We start from the raw sequence: 17,032 nt of genomic DNA, 5'->3' as shown, positions 1-17,032 counted from the left end.
CAGACCCCTATGCCATGAACATGTCTTACTCAGCTGGGACAGGCTGTAAGTGAATGTTTTTTAATAGATATCACCAGCTTCAATAAATCAGGCTTACATGAAAAATAGTTAATAATGCTCAAGCTGGCTATTAAATACTTCCCACGTATTAAAGAGGTGCCTAGGTAGGAACTGAGCAAATTCCCATTAAAACAGAAAATACAAATGCCATATTTTACAAGGAGGGGGATACAGTGAGGGTTGTATTTGCCCAGCTCACAGATGGCTTCCCTAAGGTTCCATTGCAGACCACAGCTCACCCAAAGCAATTTTCATCACAAAAGCCTAAATATTGAAATATATCCTCCAAACTTTTGGTAAACTACAATAGCTGCACAAGAGCCATAGTCCAAAACAATAAAGTACAGATGGAACTGAGAAAGAGAGAATATAAAATATTACATATGCTGGAAAAACAGGGGGGGGGGGGGGGGTTTAGCCATTTTTCCTCATTTTTTTTTCACTGTAAACACACACTAAATCGTTACTCAAGTATTTATCTCCACACCCCATGCCTATGAAAACTGCTGATATACTTTTCAGTCTGAAAATCCTTAATCACAAGCCTGCCAGCACTAAGCAGCCTCCACACCACCTCACTTCTTACATGACATCCTCTACGTCTGGCCCTGCGTGCCACGAGGAGTATTTGAATTTAAAAGGCAGCTGAAGACAGAACTTAAACACAGCTTGGGTGAATCAACAGGAATCCAGGTAAGCAAAATGCAGCCTGTATATATTATTAAATATTATGCTTACGTGACTGAAAAAAAACCCCATGTACCAGATATCACATTACGTGACATTTCAGAGGTAAGGGAAGAAATGACAAACATATTTGAATCAGGGCAGTCCCTCCCTCAGTAGCTTATTTGTTTGTTTAGTTTCAGGCACAATGGGAGCTTGGGCTAATTCAGGTTGCCTGTTACTACCTCATTATAAATACTAATTACTGCTATTACTTACTAAACGTTTATTTGGGTTAACCTATAATGCAAGCCAAGATGCCTTTTCAAGTCTATCTCAGAGGCCCAGCAGGAGCAGTTGTGATTCCAAAGCCAGTCAGAAGACACTATTTTATATAGATTTTCTTCTCCTACTCACAACTCCGAATTTTTAAAGTCGAATTCCAGTCCTTTGGTACATCAAAAATCCTTCAGACCATGCATTTCTTGTCAGAAGTAGCCCACCCAGGCCTTCACCCACAGCAGCATGAGGATCAGAGAATGGGTTGGGTTGGAAGGGACCTTAAAGCTCATCCAGTTCCAACCCCCTGCCATGGTCAGGGACCCCTCCCCCAGCCCAGGGGGCTCCAAGCCCCATCCAACCTGGGCTGAGACACTGCCAGGGATGGGGCAGCCACAGCTTCCTTGGGCAACCTGGGCAACCAGGGGCTCAGCACCCTCAAATTCAAGAATTTCTTCCTCATCTCCAACCTCAATCTCCCCTCTTCCAGTTTTAACCCATTTCCCTTGTCCTCTCCCTACCCCCCCGTGTCCAAAGCCCTCCCCCAGCTTTCTTGGAGCCCTTCAGATATTGGGAGGTTGCTCTGAGCTCACCTGGGAGCCTCCTCTTCTCCAGGCTGAACAACCCCAAGCCCTCAGCCTGGCTTCCCAGGGAGCTGCTCAGCCCTCTGAGCATTTGAGTGGCTCTGCTCTGGACACCTTCCAGGAGCTCTGTGTCCTTCTGCTGTTGGGGACTCCAGAACTGGACACACAACTCCAGGTGGGGTCTCAGCAGAGCAGAGCAGAGGGGGAGAATCCCCTCCCTCGACCCCTGTCTGTGCTTCTTTTGCTGCAGCCCAGGACATGGTTGGGTTCTGGGCTCCAAGCACACCCTGAGGGCTCATGTTGAGCTTCTGCTCCACCACCCCCACCCCCAAGTCCTTCTCCTCAGGGCTGCCCTCAATCCTTTCTCCTCCCAACCTCTATTTCTCCATGGGATTGCCTCCACCCAGCTGCACAACCTTGCCCTTGGTTCTGCAGTTTGCAGGATTCCACTTCTCCAGCCTGGCCAGGTCCCTCTGGATGGGATAAGATCAGGAGCTGCAGGTAGGACAAAGCCTTTTGGGGGGGGGGAGAAGGAGGAGGTAAGTTCAACTCTTCACCCTTTAAAAAGTGAGGACCTTGGTTTAAGTTCCATGAGGAAATGTTTTGCAGTTCCCTCCAAAGGGCTTTGCCATCGGGTAATTAATCCTTGATACAAGGAAGTGACACAATTGTTAATTTTTTAGAGGAGTAAAATCAAGGAGGACAAGCAAATTACTTAAGCCTCCAAAAAATCAGGTTTCAAGCCATCTGAAACCAAGGAAACATAAAATGATCTTTAGCAAACAGCAGCATATCCTCAGTTTGAAGACAAGCAATTACCAGTTAATTCAGACCTTTCTGTACTGACTTAATAGATAACATTTTGATAATTCCTTTATCATTTCAGAGCACAAATGACTGAATTAGGTACTAAAACTGAAGCCTGAAAGCTCTACCCACCAACACGAGGTGGAAAAAAAAAAGAAACTACCAAAATATGACAAAAACTCAGATAAATTATTCTATAGACAGCAATATCTGGTGATTTCAATCTAACCAGCTTCTGCATTTTTGGGTTCTGTGTTTCTTGAGCAAATCTGTGCCTGTGCATCAGCCAGCTCTGTAATTACATGCATACTAATTTTCTCCCCCATGAGAATTCTCATAGGTCATTCCAGATTTAAAAAAAAAAAAAGAAAAAAAAAGGGAAAAGATAAGGATTTCTTTTTTTTTTTTTTATGTGGATTGAGGTTCAAAATAGCCAGGTACACAAAACCTGTGATGTATTCAAGAAGCTGGTAGAGATAAGACTATTCATAACATTTTCAGAGACCTTGAGCTGAGTACGTGGTAGTCTTACACAGCAAAGTAGGAAATGAGCCTGGAATAAACAAAGCTTGGCTTCAATGCTAAAGGGAAAGGGGAAAAAAAGAAAAAAAAAAAAAGAAAAAAATCATCTGGAAACACAACTGACTAAAAAGAGGAGAAAAACTCTCTTCAGTTTTGACAATCTGCTGTGAACAGGGGGGTGGAAAGAACTCAAGGCTCGGACAAGGAGTTTTGAGATAAATTTCCAGCCACTGCTGCCTGACCTTTCCAGGCAAGGGATGTAACCCCCCCCTGCAGAGCATTGCTGTGTGTGTGTCCCCCAGGTGCAATCCTCTTGCTCTTCCATCTCAACCACACATTGCTCTCAACACCACAGTAAGAACTGCAAAAAGCAGCTGAATGCAACCACAGAGGAAACTCTGCCACCACCTGCAGCAAAACTCCAGCCCTTTGAACATCATAAAATCACAGAATGAGTTGGGTAGGAAGGGACCTTAAAGATCATCCAGTTCCAACCCCCTGCAAGGTCAGGGACACCTCTCACAGCCCAGGTTGCTCCACGCCACATCCAAACTGTCCTTCAGTACTTCCAGGGATGGAGCAGCCACAGCTTCTCTGGGAAACCTGTTCCAGTGTCTCACCACCCTCACAGGAAAGAATTTTTTCCTAATCTCTAACCTAAATCTCCCCTCTTCCAGTTTAAAATCTTTTCCCCTTGTATGTTTTAGTGTCAAAAATGGTTGATACTTCCACACCAGCCTGCCAGTGTAGGACCATCCTGCCACGGGATGGATCAATCCACAAAGATTCTATTACCATTTTTGTCAAGACCATCTCCTTTTCACTGCTCAAGAGGGAAGAAGCATCAGCTCCCCCTCTGCTTTCCATGTTTGTATTCTCTACCATGACCCCTCCTCACTTGTACTCTCTCATTATCTTCTCCTGATGGAGAAACAGAACAGCCTTTTAGAAATTTCCAGCACTTGGAAGACGTAACTTCCACTCATCACAACAGAGAACACTTAATCCTACAGCCTGTTCACGTGCTTGAGGCTCCAGATAGCCCTTTTTTCACTGCTAGGAACACAAGGACTCCTTTCCTTGTGGAGAAACCTTTGTGGACATTGAAAAATGCCTTCTAGCCACTTCAGTCATCTTCTGAAGGTGGAAACCACTTGCTGATTAAATCCAGTTTGCAGCATATCACAATTTCCTAAATTATTTCACCAGCGAGGGCTGAGGAGAACAATAGCTCCACGCTGAGCCACGTGGATGGTTCTGTGGGTTAGGAGAGAACTCATTTAGCTCTCTAAATCTCATTATAATTTGCTGATCGGGGTGTAAAATATGCACTTATCTCTGAACCAGAGGCTTTTAAACAGCTTGAAACAAACTCAGCTCTTCTGCCTTCAAGTAGCAGTTGTTTCTTATTCCTCGCACTTCGGGAGGCCTTGCTGAAGAACCCTCTCTGTAAACAAATTAAAATTATATTGCTGGATTGGATTTCAACAATTTAAACCAAAAGCTAAAGGCTGGAGACCCAACTGTTCAAAGGGTAAATGCAGACTGCAGAGACAAAGGTCAAATACTGCATCTCCAGCTTTCCCTGGGGCAAGCTGGACGAGTCTGTGCCCATCTGGGAGCTGGGAATACTTTTCCTGCTCCCCAGAGATGCTGTTGACACTGGGTAAAAAAAAAAAAAATCCCCAGTATTCTCTGGACAGGGAGGAACTTTGTTGCAACAAGCAGGAGTTCTGGAAGGTGCCTAAATTTGCAGCAAGGCAAAACTTTGGGGATGGGGGGGTGAGGGCAGATGGAGTGGTGCAATAGCCCTGACAGAGCTGCCAAACACCCAACTGCAGCAACCCTTGGGGGGAGTTTTAGGATCAAAAAAGTTCCCCCTGTCAGTGGAGGAACAGGCAGGACAGAGGGAGGAAAACATTTCCAGGTGAGTATTCTTTCAGGGGGAGGGGATGTTGCTTTTTAAATTTTTTTTTTTTAATCTTTAATGGCCGTTCTGTACGTTCTCCCCTCACGCTTTAAACCTCCGCAACGAAACTTAAATCTTGTTTAACTAGATTTCTTTAAACTGTTTTTACAAAACCCCAAAGAGTTTATTTCCAGCCTGCCAGCTGCACGCGAAGTGCATGAATTAACCAGTGTAGAGAGGGGGGGCGGGGGGCTGTTTTCTTGCATTTTTTTTTTTTTTTATTTATTTTTTCCCCCAGCATCCAGGAGGAAAACCCGTGAGTAAAAAGCTTCGCTTCTTGTTTTTAAAAGACCTCCTTAAAAAGCTTTCAGAAGTTATTTAATACTGTTTGCAAGAAGTCCACGGTATCTCTGTAATCATACATTCTGTGGCCAGAGGAGAAATTCAGGAATCCAGCTCTCCCTGCACGTAGCACCATGCACGCACACCTAGGAGCAAGTCAACAACCGCAGTGACAAGCTGGGCTGTTCTAAGTTGGGGAATGAAGGCTGCAGTTTTTTTGGGTTTTTTTTTTTGGAGCCCAGCAGCACCAACGTGTTTCTGCTTTTTTAGTGACGGGTATGCACATGCTCAGCCTCCCCAAACCAGATTCCTCCTCCCCTGCCCTTCTACTTGGGGGGGATGTTTTTCACCCAGCAAGGTTTGGTCCGTCGACCTGCCCGGCCCTGAAATGGGAACCTCGGTCCTGTCCTCACCACACCTCATTTACACAAACCAGGACATCAAAGTTCTGGTTGTTCTCTTTCTGCCCGTGACACTGCCCGACCACCCCGACACCAAATGGCAAAACCTTTGCTCCCCACCTGCCACGCTCACCCCACTTTATTGTGGAATACTCAAGGTTGGAAAAGATCAAGTCCAACCATCAACCAACCCACCACCACCACCACTCCAAGGAAGTCATGTCCTGAAGTGCCACATCTCCACAGGTTTTTTGGATGCCTCCAGGCATGATGGGGACTCCAGCCCTGCCCTGGGCAGCCTGGGCCAGGCCCTGACAACCCTTTCCAGGGAGAAATTCTTCCCCAGCTCCAACCTAAACCTCCCCTGGCACCACTTGACTTGTGCCAAAAGTTCCTCTTCTCCCATCCCTTGTTCCTTGGGAGCAGAGCCCGACCCCCCCTGGCTCCAACCTCCTCTCAGGGGCTTGCAGAGAGCCACAAGGTCTCCCCTCAGCCTCCTCTGCTCCAGGATCAGCACCCACAGCTCCCTCAGATGCTCCTCACAACTTCTCCACACCCTTCTCCATCTTCTCCAGACCCTCCTCTTTACTCTCCAGACCTTCTCCTTGCTCTCCAGACCCTTCCCAGCTCCATTCCCATCTCCAGGTGGGCAAACAGCCCTGCCAGGGAAAGCACCACATGCTCCAAAATCCAGCCTGGGATTAGGAGCTAACCCAGCAGTGCCAGGGCCCCCCCTGCCCCATGTCCCTCATCCCCACATCCCCAGGGCTTTCTCTGAAACCCCTCCAGGCATGATGGGGACTCCAGCCCTGCCCTGGGCAGCCTGGGCCAGGCCCTGACAACCCTTTCCAGGGAGAAATTCTTCCCCAGCTCCAACCTAAACCTCCCCTGGCACCACTTGAGTTGTGCCAAAAGTTCCTCTTGGCCCATCCCTTGTTCCTTGGGAGCAGAGCCCGACCCCCCCTGGCTCCAACCTCCTCTCAGGGGCTTGCAGAGAGCCACAAGGTCTCCCCTCAGCCTCCTCTGCTCCAGGATCAGCACCCACAGCTCCCTCAGATGCTCCTGGGCAGATTTGTGCTCCAGACCCTTCCCCAGCTGCACTCTCCTTGTCTGGACAACATTTGCTTCCCAAAGGAGGATTCACCACACATCCTCAACCACCACCTCCATCCTCACTCCTCTACATCTCAATCAGAAGTGCCAGCACACCTACAAACCCCTATTTTATGGCTCTTTGTATGTGCTGAGAACCCTTGAATGCCACCACGAGGACTCACCTACACCAAGGGTCCCTCACCCACCCATCCACATGTGGCACCAGGAGTTCCTTCCTGCCTTCACATCACAAAATTCCCTGTTTGGAAGCTGTTTGCACACCAGCAGCAGGTGCCTGCCACAGCTTGGGAACCTCTGCTCTGAAGAGCAAAAGCCACCAGATGCCCCTGGGGAGATGTCAGTGACACAGAGACTGCTGGAGCCAAGGCTCCTGGGGTTTGCTGGCAAATTCAAGGAAGGTTGAAGGAAAATTCAACAGAGTTGAAGGAAAATTCAACAAAGCTGAAGGAAAATTTAACAAAGCTGAAGGAAAATTTAACAAAGTTGAAAGAAAATTCAACAAAGTTGAAAGAAAATTCAATAAAGTTGAAGGAAAATTCAAGGAAAGTTGAAGGAAAATTCAAGGAAAGTTGAAGGAAAATTCAACAAAGTTGAAGGAAAATTCAACAAAGTTGAAAGACAATTCAACAAAGTTGAAAGACAATTCAACAAAGTTGAAAGAAAATTCAACAAAGTTGAAGGAAAATTCAACAAAGTTGAAGGAAAATTCAACAAAGTTGAAGGAAAATTCAAGGAAAGTTGAAGGAAAATTCAACAAAGTCGAAGGAAAATTCAAGGAAAGTTGAAGGAAAATTCAACAAAGTCGAAGGAAAATTCAACAAAGTTGAAGGAAAATTCAACAAAGTTGAAGGAAAATTCAAGCAAAGTTGAAGGAAAATTCAACAAAGTCGAAGGAAAATTCAACAAAGTTGAAGGAAAATTCAAGAAAAGTTGCACCCAATTTAATAAATCCACATACACAGCCAGAGAGGTCAAGTGCACCAGGTACTTCAGAATAACCTGTCAAGTGCTTTTCTACCATTCACTAACACCCTGCTACTTGGGCAGATTATCCAGTTGCTGTGATCCTGGTTTATTTACCCCAAAAAAAAAAAAAAAAAAAAAAAGCATAAAAATTGGACTAATATTTCTGTCTGACAGGGGCACAGCAAAAAAGTGCTGATACATGTGTGCTCCTCTGCTCCTACCAAAAATGAATGTCAAAAAAGGAGATTATCATCTAAAAACATTAGAAGTAAATTAAGTAGGTTGCAAATCCAAGCACTAAAAATTAGAGAGTAACAGATTTATGATCATCTGTGCAACCCTAATCCGTTCCACTGTGTCAGTGAATAAGTCAGAGAATTTATGGAAAAAATATCATGTGGCTACAAAATTATAATTACAGTTGCATCTGGTTTTTTTCCCCACCTTTTGAACGTTCAGCTTTACAAAAGAAAGAGCTTTTTGGTTTAATGGAACTGCCCAGGTTTGGGTTCTAGCCTGGAGTATCAAATTGTACTTTGCTTTTACATGCTGTGTTGAAACATATTTCATCCACAGCAGTATCAGAAGACTATATTAAATTGTCACATTACATCACATGGAAACAGATTTAATTAATAGCATTTAGCCAGGGTATTTTTCCGTTTTCACTGAATTTGAAAAAATAAACTAGATTAAAGGATATTTACCAGAGAATTATTTTCCATACAGAAAGCTTTGTACATACAGAAATGTTTCCGTTTCCAGCAACAACAAAAGCAGAAAATCAGGCCAAATGCTATTTTCAATGGCATCTCTTAATTCATTAAAGCTTTTTTTTTTTTTTTTTTCATTTATTTTGGGCCTTCAAAGGGATTCTCACCACTGCATCTTCTAAAACACAGAACTTCATGCCAACTCCATCAAGTCTGGGTAAACTGTTTAAAAGGTTAAGGACATAACTATTAATCTAGCTGTCAAGAGGTGCTGGGATCCCACAGCTTCCCCTATGCCTTCAGTGGATATTCCACACTTTAAAACAATCCAATTACACTAAAATACAAATCTGGGAATGTGATTTCAGACACCCAGGGAAAATTCTTTTTACAAAGAACACTGAAGAACGACCTCTATAGAAAAATATTTGCTGGGACAATAGGATACAGCTGAAAGAGCACCAAGCTTGCAAAGAGCAGAAACACAAAGCATATTCTAAAGTGCTGGATTTTCATAACCTGGATTTAAAAGAAAGCAAGAGTTACGTGCTGCCAGAGGCAGAGCTGGTTTCAGTCCTTTTTCCTCCCCTGTGAGTCAGAGGCCAGCAGGACGTGGTGTTTTACCTGAGCCCTCACCAGCAGCTCTCACTTATTCCATAAACCAACATTCTTAAAATGACATTTGGAGACAACGAACAGAGGTATTTTACCCACCAGTTCCATTCCAAGAAACTCTTAACTATTCATACAACAACAAGTTAGGCTTCACACTAATTACATTTCAATACACATTGGGACTTTGGGCTCAGCTTTACAGTAAGCTGAGACACAAGCACCTTGTAAACAGGTTTCACATCCTCAACAACACCCTGCACGCAGTGTTTCATTATTAAATTTGGACTTACAAGTCTTGTAAGAATGCAGCATGATCTACTGGCTTCTGCTAGAAATGTTCCTACTAGAAACATTTCCAGTTATCATTCCTCCATCCCTACAGCAGCATCTTCCACCATTAAAAAAATGCTTGCCTGGTATTCACCTTTCAGGAGAGCGCCCTTCACAGCTGAAGCAGGGAAGAAAGTCTGGTGAACTCATCCTGCCAAGCTTCCCTCTTCAAATTCTGCTTGGAAGTTGCTGCTCATAAAAAAAAAAAAAAGCAGCATAACTGCCAGCTGTTTACAGAATTAGCAGGAAGACCCAGCACTCACCTTGTCAGCAATCACACTTAAGAAACACATGAAAGAAAAGGGCCCAAGCTTGCACACTCAGGCTGTAACTCTACAGATTTTTTTCATCTTCATGCACAATTTTTTTTTATATGCTTTAAAAGAACTGGTCACAAAATCCTTTGCAGGTTAGTCAGGCTTTTGTTTAAAAAAAAAAGATAGAGGCTGACTAGCACTTGCACCAAAAAGTTTATCTCTCAACTTATTCAAGGTCTCTGAAGTAGGTTGATAAAACTGGATGCAAAGCTTCAGATTAAGAGCAAAATGCTCTAGGGGAGAGGAGAAGGAGGATAGGTGGGAAATATGGGATTGGCAAGAGCTCAGAAGAAAGAGAGAAGGTAAGCAGTCCAAACTGCAAGTTTTCTTGTACAAAACTGATGTAATGGTCTGAAAAGTTCAGGGCTTTTCTCTCCTGTTTCTTCAGCCCAGGAGTTACAGAGTGTGAATGGAAAACTAAGAGAAAAACACATTTAGTTTTCTCTGTTAAACTCTCAGTGCAGGTTTAGGGGAAAATTTTAATACATCATCATTATGATTATTATTGTTATTTAAACAGCAAGAGCTATTCTGAAACTTTCTGAACAGGGATGACTGAGCTGTAGGGTCAGAATCTCTCTCCCTTCCCAAGTCCCTTTTTCCAAAGACATCATTTGCTGCATAGAACAGAAATCACTGATATAACTTTATCAACCCCTCACCATTTTGATGCACATGACACCACTTCTTATCATTTGATCCTAGGGTAGTGTTGTGATCTAAACTTATCCCTCCATTCACAACCCAGATCTGAATTCCAGATGCTGGGGGAAAGCTATGGACTTGTTTGGGTTTCAAACAGTTCCTCGTTGGTAATTTCATCATATGAATACAAGGAACAAGGCTACTTCTTGCCTTGCCTGGTGTGCTGCCTGATTTATGAAGTCTTCACACTCTGAAAATCAAAAAAAAAAAAATGAGACCCTTGGGATTTCAGATGTCATGTTTAAAGAGTGGGGAGGTGGTGGGGGAAGTAAGCCACAGAAACACTTTTTTGAGCTTCCTTCATAGCATATTCTTATGATAGATAATTAAAAATAAACACAAAATAAACACAACTAGCTCAAAATAGGCATATTAATGACTTCTGTTCCAAAATAGCTACTTGCAGGCACAGCTTTGATTGGGGCATTTCTAACACTAGTTTAAAACAGGACCTAAGGCTTGAGGATTTTTTGTAAAAAAAAAATGCAAACACATTTAAGAGCCCTTCCACTGCTCAGCTTTAAGAAACTGACAGTCTGGGGATCCTTAGAGCAAAATGTGGATGCTGTAGAGATCACTAACCAAGGCAAGCCAGCAAATTGGTGACTTAGATACCCACAGCACTATCTTCCTTCCTTAAATCACCTCTGTGTAACTCACCAACTTGCACTGGCTCCACTAAACCAAGGCAAACCTCTGCGTGGACACACACGGGTTTAAACACAACTGCCAGGCCAGCTTGCCTCAGCTGACAGAAGATAATAAACCAGTAAGCAGGTTTAAACAGATTTCAGAATATCCATGTGCAGATTTACCTCAGCTGGTTAACAAATCTACCTAGTTTAGGCCATGCAACCTTTTCCCTCAGACCCCAGCACTCAGGTGAGGATTCTACCTGCAGAACCTGCCCAGAAAAACCCCGTCCTGGCTTTTTTTTTTTTTCTCCCCCCCCTCCCCTCACTCACCCAAGGGCACCAAAGGGAAATATCCTGCTGCTCCTTGTGCTGAGACACGCTGGGATTGCTTCCCAGTCAACTGGGTCAACTGCAAGAGAACCTGCCTATCTTTTCAGGGGAAACAGTAGGAAGAGTATTGCAGGATTATCAGTGCAGAAGCTATTTATCCTGCCTTTTCCCTGCGGAGCCTGCTGGCACTAGCCCAAAGCCAAGCAAAGCCTAGTTTCTAACCTACATTCCCAGCCAGGTAAATTAGTTCAGGCTTAAAGAACCTCCAAACCAGTTCAGCAGTTTTGCTGGGTTTTGGGGTTTTTTTGTTTGTTTGTTTTGCTGTTTTGTTTTTCTTCAGTAAATGACAGGAGCCCGGGTAAAGCGCAGGGTGCTGACACATCCTTTAGAGCCAAACACTTTAAAGTTGGTCCCACAGCCTTTCAAATGGTCAGCTTTACATGGAGATGCTGCTGTAATGGTAAAAACCTGTTCTGCATCACCTTGACTCACATGTGCCAGGCTAGGTATGCAAAAATGTTGAAGCTGTTCACAAGCAAGCCAGAATTTTTAATACTGCAGCTACAGGCAAACATCCTATGCCAGACTGGGTCACTGCAATCTTATTCTGGAAAAAAAAAAAGAAAAAAAAAAAAAACAGAAAAAGCCAAACCCTCCAAATTTAGGCTGTTAATGTGCTGTGAATATTGACTCTCCTCAGGGCCACCACCAGCCAGCTGCTTCCCCATCCCTGGCAGTGGACACGGGGGTGTAGGGAGAGGACAAGGGGAAATGGGTTAAAACTGGAAGAGGGGAGATTGAGGTTGGAAGAAATTCTTGAATTTGAGGGTGCTGAGCCCCTGGTTGCCCAGGTTGCCCAAGGAAGCTGTGGCTGCCCCATCCCTGGCACTGTCTCAGCCCAGGTTGGATGGGGCTTGGAGCCCCCTGGGCTGGGGGAGGGGTCCCTGACCATGCAGGGGGTTGGAACTGGATGAGCTTTAAGGTCCCTTCCCACCCAAACCACTCTATGATTCTGTGATTAACACACTCCCAAGTGTCTAAAACATAAAGTGGGATCTGTCCTGCAAAGCAAACAACATTGGAGCAAAAAATTCTGCAACATTTAGAGAAGGAGAGAGAAGAAGCCATGGCTGCTGCCCAGTTACTTGCCTCAGATCACCGAAGACAAACATTAATCTTGTTTTTAATTTTTATTTTCCCTTTTTTTTGTCCTCACCCTCATGCTGGAATGGCATTGCTTTACTCCCTGCTCAGCAGTTGGAGTTCACAGTGCCTCCAGGAAAGCTGGGGGAGGGCTTTGGACATGGGGGTGTAATGAGAGGACAAGGGGAAATGGGTTAAAACTTGGAGAGGGGAGATTTAGATTTGATATTAGGGAGAAATTCTTGAATTTGAGGGTGGTGAGAGACTGGAACAGGTTGCCCAAGGAAGCTGTGGCTGCCCCATCCCTGGCAGTGTCTCAGCCCAGGTTGGATGGGACTTGGAGCACCCTGGGCTGGGGGAGGGGTCCCTGACCATGCAGGGGTTGGAACTGGATGATTTTTCAGGTCCCTTCTAACCCAAACCATTCTATGATTCCCCACCACAACTCCACTCTTCCACCTCTTCATGTTTAAGCTGGAAGTATTTTGGAAGGAGGGTCCACTCTGGCTTTTATTTTTGCATCACTGGAAAACCCAGCCCGTGCATGAGGTTCTGGGGTGCTGCAGCACTGCAGAGAACATAGAACCACCAATAAAAAATTACTTGTTTGATCTGCCAGCAATTAAAACTCATGAAGAGAAGCCCTGGCCACATGCTACAGGGTATTACACACCATGCTGGCCTCTCAGGAATACCTGGTTAAAATATTTACCTGTTAGTCCAAGCCTTTCCTGCTTTAAATCCCATCTTTAAAGGCAGAATCTAACTTTTAGACTATGGGGTTTTTTCTATTTCTCCTCTTTGATCAAAGAGATAAGAACCACACTTCAAAGAAACACAGTCAACCAAGCAAAACAAGAATAACTCGTCATATAAATAGTTTCCTTGTACAAAATATAATGTGTTTTTTTTTTCAACTGGCAAACTATTTATGCTGGAGACTGGGTATTTTTAGTAGTAGCACTCACACCTTCATTTCTGACAAACCCTGCAGAGCCTCATGTAAATTACCCCCCTCAGATTAGCAAGCACCAAGGTGCTGATCTCCAGCGGATCTTTTCCTTCAAAATACTCTTGTATCATTAAGTAAGCCTAATAATCCCAAAAGGCTTCAAATATTTCTAACAGCCCACCCCAGAACCGTGCCAGGAGGCCCAAGACAAGTCAAAGGAGGGCACGTGTCCCCCAGCACAACCTTTTTACGACGTGAGAATGACAGTGATACTGCTCCCATAAATCTGGACTGGAAGCCTATGACTAATTGTATGAATTAGTCATGCCGTTGTGAGCATGTGAGCCTTATCAGAGGGCAAAAAAAAAAAAAAAAAAAAATAATAATTAAACGGTGGTGGTGAAGGGGAAATAACCAAAAAATCAAACACGCCAAAAATCAAAGTGGGTCCGCACTGAAGAAGAAGTCGAGTCCTGCCTCCTGCCCAGCCCAAGCCCCCAGTTCACTTCTCAAGGCACCCTGTTTGTTTTGGAAGCAAGGATTTGTGCTGCCATATTGTTTGGCAACAGGTTTCAAACACCAGATACCCATCTTGAGCAAATAAGTTGAGATTTAACATTTCATCATGCCCATCGGCTCGGAGCCAGGTGCAGTATTGCCAAAGTTACTACTGTTTATTATCTACCATCAAGAGCTGTTTGTCCCTTTAAGTGGCAACTTGAACTTTAATCGTTTTCACAAAACAAGGAGCTGCAAAGCTCCGGATACTACACCACTTACCAAGCTAACTCTGCAAATTTGTGGCTTTCCATCGGTCTTTCCTCGGTTTACAATGTTTCCCTGCTCCCAGGTACAGCAGCCCCAAATACTCTGTATACCTCCTGATGTAGCATTCATTTTTTACTTCCCCTTGGAAAAAAAAAAAAAGCTGACGGCCACAGCACAAGTTCAGACCAGGTACATGCTTGCTTCTGAAATTATTCTGCAGGATCACAGCCTCTAAACTTCCACGGGACAGAGCATCTCTCAAGAAGTAAACAAAGCATCTTCCTTCCTCCTTTAAATCTAACATCTTCCTACCAGAACTCACCAGGTACATTAAGCCATATACACACACACACACATGCAAATTCTACACACAGATATATAGATGTATATATCCTGCCAGCCCACACAAACCCCATCTTTTTTTCTTTTTTTTTCAATCTAAACCAGCAACATGAAGAATACAAGCCATGAGACAGGGCGAAGAACACACAAGCACCACCCACACGAGCCCAAATTTCCCATTTTAATATACTTTGCTGTGTCACTCCTTTTTTTTTTTTTTCTTTTCTTTTCTTTTGGTTTAAGTGGCGAAAATCTGATATCTAACTGTACGCCGATTAAGCAGCAGCCCTGCATGGGTCTCCACACCTTCCCACCTTTGCAAACATGCTCTTTTGGGTGCAAAAAAAAAGAGAAAAAAACCCACCACACACAACAAAAAACCAGGAGACCGTCACCCTACGCACACGACCCAGTTCTCAGCCACCAAAAGGTCAAAACGCACCTAGGAAACCGTGGAGCTGTGAGCGTGTGTAGCAACCTGCACGGGAAGGAAACAGCTTTTCCACCAGAGATTTTTCTTTTTTTTCCACCCCTAAAAATGTCATGTTCCAGCGGTCAGAAACGTGGGGCAGCCGCTTGCACCCGCACCGCCAGGTACCGGGGGGTTATTTGCGATCTGCTCCGTTTCTCTGGAGAATGAGGTGAATTTAGGGCAAGCTCGGGAAGGACATCACCTTCCCCGCCAGCATCCTGCAGAGCCAACTCTCCCAAAAAAAAAAAAAAACAACCCAAAACTGGAGGCTCCGGCATCCCCCGCTATGGTCCCAGTTTCCCCACAAAACCCTCCCGGATAGGGATGGTCCCCCCGGTACCTCAGGGTCACTTCCCTGCCTGACCCACCGCAGAACTTGTGACAACCAGAACCGGCCGGGCCGGGGGGACACAGGGACACAGCGAAGGGACAGACAGACACCGTGTGACAGGCGGACAAAGAGCTGTCACCTAAAAAGCCACAAAACGAAGCGTTTTCCCTGAGCGGGGCCAGGAGGAGGAGGAGGAGGAGGAGGAGAGGGGGATCCCCGCAGGCCCGGCCGAGGCCCCACTGTCTCCCCTCAGCCATCTTCCAGCCGGGAAAGGGCTGAGGTGGAAGAGGGACGGAGAGGAGAAGTGTGAGGACAAAACAACAACAACAAAAAAACAATCCCAAAATAAAAACAAAACAACCGCTTTTTCACTTTTTTTTGATCAACTTTAAATTAATAATAAGGGGTGGAGGGGCTATAGTGAGGAAAAAAAAAAAAAAAAGAGGGCTGGGATTTAACCGGCCGAAGCGGGAGGGGCTTCGCCGCGCAGGGTCCCCCGAGGCGGCCCTTCCTCAGGGAGAGGCGGGCGGGCGAGGGGAGAAGCGGGGACGGGGAGGAGGAGGAGGGAGGGGGGGGGGAGAGGCCGCGGCGCCCCCTCCGCGCTCCGCCCGCCGCCATGGCAGCCCGGGGCGGGGGGCCGGGCCGTGCCCCCCCTCTTCCCCTCCCGTCCCCCCGCCGTGACAGCTGCAGGCCGGGGGGCTGCGGCGGGGGGGAACCGGGGGCCGGCCCCCGCCAGACACACCCCCGCCCTGCGCGGCGGGGCGGCCACGGCCGGCGTGTCCCCCCTCGTCCTCCCCCGCCTTCCCTCCCTCCCTCCCTCCTTCCTTCCCTCCCTCCTTCCCTCCCTCCCGCCGGGCGCCACTCACCTGCCGCCGCTGCCTGGGTGACAGCCGCCTCCCCCCCTCACCACCACCCCCCGCCGCCGGGGCTGAGGCCGCGGAGCTCAACGGGCAACGCGACAGCGACTCCCCCGGCCAGGCGACGGGGGCGGCCCCGAGGGGGGCTGCCCGGCTGGCAGCAGCCCCCGGCGCGATGGCGGTGACCCGGGAGCGGTGGTTGATTGATAGCGGCGGAGAAAGCGGCAGAGTCCTGCTGGGGGCCCCGGTTCCCGCTGCGGGGCTCCCGGGCACCCGGGGCCCCTTGCCTGGGCGGCGCGGTTCGGCTGCGGGGCTCCGGCTCGCTCGCCGCTTCTCCCTCCCGGCGGGACGGGGCGGAGCTGGGTACGGAGGACGAGGGGGGCGGTGTCGGAGGAGGCCGCCGTGGCCCGGCCCGGATCCCTCCTCCTCCCTTCTCCTCCTCCTCCTCTCCTCTCAGTCGCTGCCTGCCGCCATCTTCCCTCCCCCCCCCCGCCATCCACCACCCCCTCGCTCTCCCCTGCGGCCCCGGACCGGGCGGCGGCAACGCGGGGCGGAGGCGCTGGGCCCGCCGGTGCTGCCCACCCCCGGGAAGGGGCAGGGGGAGGCGGGCGCCATCTTAGTGTCAGAGGGAGAGGGGTCAGGGCCTGCCCGCTGCGGGGTCGGGGGGTTCGGCAGGTTCTGCCCCGCCGGACCCGGACCCGCTTCTTCCAGTGGCCTCAGCTTCAGGCTTGCCCGCTCCACACCTCCCCCGGAGCCAGGCGCGGTGCAGACGGTCCCGGCAGCCTCAAACCCCGGGGCAAACGCCATGCATCCTTCAGCTTGCATCACATTGACATGGAGTGGGTTGGAAGGGACCTGAAACATCATCTG

The 17,032-nt window shown here is 47.1% G+C and overlaps 1 protein-coding gene across 3 annotated transcripts in view; it reads right to left on the bottom strand.

Moving 5' to 3' along the window:
- NCOA1 (nuclear receptor coactivator 1) overlaps positions 1–16,512 on the bottom strand; it is a 215,416-nt gene extending 198,904 nt beyond the window's left edge. Inside the window, exon 1 of one of the 3 annotated variants that reach the window (XM_071742270.1) lies at positions 16,172–16,512. The gene's annotated coding sequence lies outside the window, so the exon portion shown is untranslated. The remainder of the gene's footprint in view (positions 1–16,171) is intronic. The other 2 variants (XM_071742272.1, XM_071742271.1) reach the window with 2 other exon arrangements.
- Positions 16,513–17,032: the final 520 nt, after the last annotated feature.

This window comes from Heliangelus exortis, chromosome 3 (assembly GCF_036169615.1).
Source record: "Heliangelus exortis chromosome 3, bHelExo1.hap1, whole genome shotgun sequence".
Classification (NCBI taxonomy): domain Eukaryota; kingdom Metazoa; phylum Chordata; class Aves; order Apodiformes; family Trochilidae; genus Heliangelus; species Heliangelus exortis.
The sequence above is the reverse complement of the archived record's forward strand: the minus strand, read 5'-3'. Positions and strand labels throughout refer to the sequence as shown.